This window comes from Paroedura picta, chromosome 3 (assembly GCF_049243985.1).
Source record: "Paroedura picta isolate Pp20150507F chromosome 3, Ppicta_v3.0, whole genome shotgun sequence".
In the NCBI taxonomy this organism is placed as follows: domain Eukaryota; kingdom Metazoa; phylum Chordata; class Lepidosauria; order Squamata; family Gekkonidae; genus Paroedura; species Paroedura picta.
Window position 1 is genome coordinate 47,477,302 of NC_135371.1, and position 7,690 is coordinate 47,484,991.

Below are 7,690 nucleotides of genomic sequence, written 5' to 3' on the forward strand. Positions count from 1 at the left end.
AATTTCCATGAAAATAAAATGTTCCTTATGTTCATTGTTGTGGCGTGTCTGTATCTTATTTTGAAGGGATGTTTAAACATTACCATAGTGATCAGAGAGCGTCAGGGCAGTGGTTGAGAGTAGAGGAGTAAACAACCCCCCCCCCCACCAGGCCTCAGTAAAACGCGTTGAGTGGTCCCCAGTGAGTGGTCCCTGGCGTTGAGTGGTCCCTGGTGATAAAAAGGTTGGGGACCACTGATATAGACCCCCTCCAGTTTAAAAGCCCTCTCAGGTCTCCGTGTCAGCTCAGCTTCCAATGCCTTGCTGGGCCTTAAGGAATCAATTGCACACTTTACCTGTCACATTGATAACTGTGCAATGTACCAAACCAGCTTCTCCTTGCTTGCATTGCCTGTTTTAAAGGGGCTACCCCAGTGAGGCACAGGAAGATGAACTGATATAGAGAAGGCTCTCTGTGTTGGCTCAGCTACATCTGCCTACTTGGCTCTGACTCCCTCCTGAAATATTTTTTTTTTGGGGGGGGGGTTACATTAAGGATTATATCATAGGTTGATAGATTTATCCTGAGCATGTATATATATTTTTAATGCCTAGCATTACTGAAGGGGGGGGGGAGCACTAAACATTCAGCTAGATGGCCACCTGAAAGTAAATACAGCTGGAAGAATCTCTCCTTACAATTAAAAGAAAACCACCTGGGACAAAATTGACCAATAAGGGGAGACCTACCACACTGTGCAATGTGGGCAGTGGAGGAGTGGCCTCCTAGGGACTGAAAGAAGGGAAGAGGGGAAGCCTGATGGGATCGTTATGCTTTTGAATTACCTTCACCTTGGTAGTAAAACAAGGGGAGAAACCACTGCAATAGCACTCTCACAAAATGTGATGAAACTGCAAACAGAAAGCAAACTGAGCACTGAAGGGAGGAAAATCCATGTAGAACAAAAAAGATTGCCCAACACACATGCACAATGATAATGGGATGAAATGCAGCAGGAAAAAGAAAACCCAATGATGAAAATGAAGGAAAGTACCAGTGCATAAAATTGCAGGGTGATTTTATCCTATTTGGCTGACAGAAAGCCTCTCCCCCCCCCTAATTTGGGAGCACCCCCATTATTATATCCAATTTTGTTATGACTTGGGGAACTCTGATTAGCCACCTCCTTAATGGGGAAAGAACAGGGTGGTTACAAGTGAAACATCCATATGGACCATCTTCCCACTGCCAGCACTGGGGAGGGCTTTGGGGCTAACCTCCATTCTCAATATGGCATGGGGCAGGTTATATCTTTCTTTCTAGCCCTTTAGCAGGCTTCTGACTTCCTCAGCTCCAGTGTTGAAGAGGGAAAGAAGAGAGAGGGAGTTTCAGGCCAATGAAGTGCTGAAATCTCATTGCACATGTTTTCTTGCACAAATGTGATGCGGAAAAGAGGAGGAATAAAAGGAGTGGCAGCAGCAAGTACAGCACAAATGTTTATGTGCAGCCATTGTTCCTGTCTGTTCCCATTGCCACTCATGATGTAATCAGGGCATTTTTTCTTTTGCTCCCATAGGACAGCATTCTTTGTAATTGTTAAAGTTGATTTTACTTTTGCATTTGAAATTGAAAGCCACAACATATCCAGACAAGAGCCTGAGCCCAGACCCCCCCCCGAGGCCTCATAGCTGGGATACTTACCTGGTCCATGGCCACAAATGGGGGGAGGAAAAATGGGGGGAGGAAAAAGACTGCCTATCTGAGGCAGATAAGAGAATTCACAGGAGCCAGCCAGCCAATGATTGAAGAGGGACACCTGGACCAGAGAAACAGGAAAGGCCAGACTCAGGTGTTGAATGAATGGGAAGGGTGGATAAAGAACAGGTAGCAAGCTTATCTGAAGTGTTTCATTCATGCACATACAGCAACCTATAAGGTAGACAAACATGATTGTACCCAGATTGTAGATTGGAGCAGAAGCAGTTTGTGGCCACAGAGCTGCTAAGAGCCATGAGCTCTCAGACCAAATTTTCATCTCAGCCCCCCAATATGGCCCTGATGCAAACCAAATATAACAAAATATATCACTTGACTTTGGTGCTACCATGCCTCTGATTGCCCATCTATTTGTCCATTTTAGGCAGGCATAATTCTTGAGGTGGGGGGGACTACAAATCTCAAAATTGGCCACCATCTTCAGGATGATCATGGGAGGTCCAGGGCCTAAAATGAAAACAATCTTGGCACAAAGTATATCCAGACACCTGCCCCTCATGCTATTTGCAATCACTCATAAAAATACAATACTGCTGGTTTGAAAACTGGTCATCAGCCTCAGATTGATGTGAGTCGCAATGCCAAAAATGAGGGAGATCAGAACACCCTAGGCCAGATTATCTCCACTACAAGGAACACATAATTAAGTAACCCTAAGACTCGAATCTCCAGTCTACCATGGATGTCTGCTCTATGTGTTTGATGGGCTTATCAACATCTGAAGCAATGGCTTCCCTCAGCCACATTGATGATGAGGACTGCCAGGCAATCTGCAGAAAGCCATAGCAAACAGGTAGCAAAAGTTATTGCTTCTTATAGGGCCATTCCACACCTAGGAAATAAAGTGAAAGGCTTACCTTTTGCAGGTGCTTTGTTTTCTTGGGCATTTCAAATGACATCATCAGCACCCAACATCCCAGCGACAAACCAGCAGCTACATCCTCCATTTTAAAGCACTAGTTGGGGAATCCTCAAAACTGGATTTCCCCAACTATGTAGCACGAGCAGGAGGGGAGCAACTAGCAACCACAAGCAAAATAAATGTGCATAACCAAAGTAGCCAAAGTAGCGGGATCTCCGTCTTCTGTGCCCGCCTTCACACCCACCTCCCTCTCCCTTCTCCTGGGAATGGGGCTTTTTTTTGTAGCAAGCTGCCTGGAGCAACAAATATGCATTGCTTCATCCACGAAGAGCAAAAAGAAAGAAAAAATCCCCCACCAGTTAACACACAAGGGATGCCTCTCAGACTTACCCAAAAATCGTGAACAAAATTACTTTTCTTAAGTTTCAAGGCTGTGGGGTGGCATTAAAATAAGCACTATGCATCTATGATTAGATGCATAGGCATACCAAAGGAGAAGTTACACTTAAAAAAAATGCTTGCATCACGGTCCCTTTAAAACAGGGGAAAAGGTGATTAGCTGCCTGGAATGATTCAGGTGGAGGGAAAGAAATATGTATAATATGTCCCTCTCCTCCGCCATTTCAGGCAGCCATGCGGAGTGCCAGGAAGTGCTGAAAAGCAGAAGAAAATGGAAGAGCAAGAAGGTGAGAAATGGCAGGGGGAGTGATTTTTTTATAGTGTCACACAATTTCGCTGACGTGATGCTATTTTTTTAGATGTGTGGAATGGCTCACAGTGCTTTGCCTTCTGTGTGCCCCTTGTGGTTGCAGTTCAGAACTTTATTAGAAGTAAAATAAATTGAAATTAATGCATTTACGGAAGGTAGCATGAGATTGACTTCATGGGTCCTCTCCCAGAGTATGTGGGCTGCCCCGGTGTAGTGCGGGCACGCACACGCACATGCGCACAACATTGGGGCTGGAAAGCCCAACACGCTGCTGGGAGGCAGATACAGCAAGGGGAAGAGCAGAGGGAGATGGGAGAATGGTGCCCCCACCGTACAATGGCTGGGAGTGGCATGCCGCTCTCCCACCAAGGTGGGAATGGCGGGATTCCCCAGTTGGCTCTGTGGCTCCATGAAGCGGACACGGGCATGTAGTGTCCCTCCAGGGACACCGTAGTCTGAGGGAAGGGCCGCGACAAAAGGCCCGGCTCTTCCACTTATGCATGGGGCCAGTCCAACCCAGCCCCCGCTGCCACCCGGAGCATCCCAGGGAACATGGAAGTTTCCACGTTCCCTTGTCGCAGGTCTTCTGGGGTGCTGCACCAGGCCAGAGCTGGGATGGCTGCAGCAGGGTGCATAATCGGGGCTGCCCTGCTGCCACCTTCCCGGATTTCCAGCCCAGTGCATAATGGGTCCATGTGGAGAGAAAGGACCTGCTCAAGGATAGGAGCAAGAAAGCAGGAGCTGGGAGTGGCCAGAGAAGAGGGATAAAAGTGGGTAGGGAGAGGAGTTTTGGGTAGTTGGAGCTTTAGTAGATTAGGGAGTACCTAATAGAGTTGCCAACTTGTGTTAGAGGGTTGGGAATGGAGACATAGTGGGAGTGGTGTTGTGGGCATGATTTTATTTAATTGTTTTATTTGTAACTAGGGGCAAAGCCCGTTGTCTCCAAGAATACAACGGGCGCTAGAGCTTGGCAGTGGGAAGAGGAAGGGGAGGAGTTGTCCAGTCTGTAAGGGCATGGGGTTGAATGTGTCTTGTGTGGGAGGTTGTGGTGGCATGGTGGCAAATGAGGCCATGGGTGTGGAGAGATGGGTGTTAAGAACCTGTGGTGTGAAATGTTCATTGATTGTGGGAGAGGACTGACCTTTGGGAATTGTGGCATAGTGGTTACAGATGAGCTTTCCAGAGCCCTGTCCTCAGATATGTGAAGGGAAAATCAGACTGGAGACTCTTCTTAGGGGAAGATTACATGGCAACCAATTTCCCCCAGTTCTGCATCATTTTCCTTCTTGTGGGAATTAGGCCACAGACATCGAAATGCCCCTCTGCCCTAAATGGGGTAGTCACAGTACACAGGTGTCCACCCTGTTCCTTCTTCTCCATTTTTTCACTGTTGATAAAATGTTATGTGCCCACATGCTTCTTTCATGGTTGCTCCTTAGAAGAACGGATTTTTGTACCCTATTGCTTACTACCTAAAGGCTGTAAATATTTATTTAGACCTTCCTGCACTTTCCAGACTCACAGGACTGATGCTGGTCTGCCTGTCTGTGCCCCAGAATACAAACAGTTGCTGATAAGGGCTGGCCATAACCCATAGGCCAGGAGGGACACTCCTGCACCACCCCCTACCAACTGCAGGCAAAAATGGCTCATTTGAAGGCTGGACTCTGAGGCATTGTACGATTTTGAAGTCCCACCTCCAAACCTCCAGGAATATTTCCAACCCAGGGGTAGCCAACCTACAGGTATGGCCTGGAGAGCTCCTGGAATTACAGCTCACCTGCAGAGTATAAAGATCAGCTCCCCAGGCAGAAAGGGCTACTTTGGACAGGGTTGTGGTTGAGAAGAAACATTTAAGGCTTCCCACACAGGTTGTTGTTGAATTGAAAGACTTGAGGCCTACTGCACAGGGTTGTTGTGCAGATGAAACAGGAGACAAAAGAGCCAGCTTCCTCTGCAGAATAACGCTGTGCAGTGGCCTCAAATCTGCAGAGTTGCAAAGAAGAAAGACACATGGCTTGGCTGTGTCTAACCCCCGGCCAGAGCAGTATTTTAAGTGAGAAGGGGCTTTTCTGTGGCCTCTCTGTCAGGCAACTGTTTGGCAGAAGGGGAAAGTCCCCCCCCTCAAAAGGAAGGCCCTCAGGCTCCCCTGCGTTGCTCTTGGAAAGGCCTCCCTCCCTTCAGTCAGGGCCTGTCAGAGGTTCCTTCGCGGCAGGCCTGAAGGGGGGGAGGGGGAGCACTCTGCAGCCTCCTGCCAGCTCTGTCAGGGTTCTGAGGCCATTTGCAGTTGGACATGACACTTAAGACAGTCTTGGGGCAAAAAGGGTTAGCACAGCCTGTGTTCTCATCCCCCTTGGCAGCCCTACTGACCTCCTCTCCCTGCGGTGGTCAGGAGCAGACTGGCAGCCAGACTGGGCTGGGTGAATGGAATTTTGGTCTGTCTTGGTGAGGGGCCAATAGGAAGGCACTTTGCGCGCCTCCCCATTGGCTGCTTGGCCCTGGATGGACACTCGGAGGGCCCAATCAGGAGCCGCTTTGCGGCTCCTGATTGGGCCCTCTGAGTTTTTATCCTGGACAGGGCCCGCCCTAACTCCTCCCCAGGTGGCCTTACTCTTTTATTTAATAGGACCCTGTCCTATTTAAAGATTTGATCTATTACTCACCATTCTAGGCAGATTACAAGTTAAAGCCATAAAACAGAACAGTACAATAAAAATTGGCTGGAATATTGTCTGGAAAAGACGAACTCTGGTCTTGAGAGAGATGTTTGTCTTCCTCCAGAGGCACCATTTGAGCGTAGCAAATGCTGATATTGCTTGGCCAGTCCTATTGTGGGCTTCAGTGGTAGATTACACTTTCTTGCACTAATGAGCCTAAGTATTTAAATTCGTAGAGTTGCTTATCATAGAATCATAGAATCATAGAGTTGGAAGGGGCCATACAGGCCATCTAGTCCAACCCCCTGCTCAACGCAGGATTAGCCCTAAGCATCCTAAAGCATCCAAGAAAAGTGTGTATCCAACCTTTGCTTGAAGACTTCCAGTGAGGGGGAGCTCACCACCTCCTTAGGCAGCCTATTCCACTGCTGAACTACTCTGACTGTGAAAAACTTTTTCCTGATATCTAGCCTATATCGTTGTACTTGAAGTTTAAACCCATTACTGCGTGTCCTCTCCTCTGCAGCCAGCAGAAACAGCATCCTGCCCTCCTCCAAGTGACAACCTTTCAAATACTTAAAGAGGGCTATCATGTCCCCTCTCAACCTCCTTTTCTCCAGGCTGAACATTCCCAAGTCCCTCAACCTATCTTCATAGGTTAATTTGGGCTCCATTTCATCTGCTAGTTGATGGATGGTGAACATTTGATCAATAAAGCCCCGATGTGGCCTAAATCCTGCTTGCTCTTCTCTACTAGTCTGTTCATGATGTTCCCGTTGTCTTGATTGTATGATCTTCATGAACACTTTGCTAATAACTGACAAGAGGTTGATGCCACAGTAATTCTTACATTCTCGGTTGTCACCTTTCTTCAGGATTGGCACTATGATGGCTTTCTTCCATGTTCATGGAATGCATTCTGAGTGCCATATGAGTGTTAAGAGGGTGTGGAGCTGCTATAGGAGAATGTATCCCCCAGCTTTAATCAATTCAGGAGTAACTAGGTCCGCTCCAGGTGACTTTCCATTCTTCAATTATTTTATTGAGCTTTTTAGTTCATTGATAGTTGGCTCACTGCTGATTAATATATTTTCCTGCAAGTCAATAAGTGGTGGTTCTGGTGGTGGTCCCTGAGGTGCATCATGGCTGTATAGCTGGTTAAAGAATTCCTTCCATTGCTGCAGATATTCGTTAGTAGATGTCATAAAAGTACCGTCTTTCTTCTTAATATTATCATTTGTTGACTTAGTTTTACCACTTAGTCATTTGAGGGTCTGATATAGGGTTCTGTATTCATGCCTGGATGCAGCTTCTTCCAGGTCTGCTGCAATATTGTTCCAGTAGGTTTCTTGCTCCTCTTTCATCATCTGTCTAACCTCTTTGTTCAGTCTTTGGTATTGCTCAGAGTCAATATGTTTGTTTACATTTTTCTACGAGGTTTATATATTCGTCTGAAATCCATGGTTGTGTTTGGCATTTGATGGGTGGACATAAAGAGGTGGCACGTTCTAGGATAGTTTCTGAGAGCTCCTTTTCCTCTATATCAACATCTTCTGATGGTTCGAGAAGTGCAAATTTATTTGAATTTGAATTTTTTGTCTGAGCGCAGGCTCTCTCAGGCATGCCCAATTCATTTTGGCTGGTGTATGTGCCTTTCTGTACTTTGCTTGTTGCAGTAGCAGTTGTACCTTGGCTCATACAAGGTA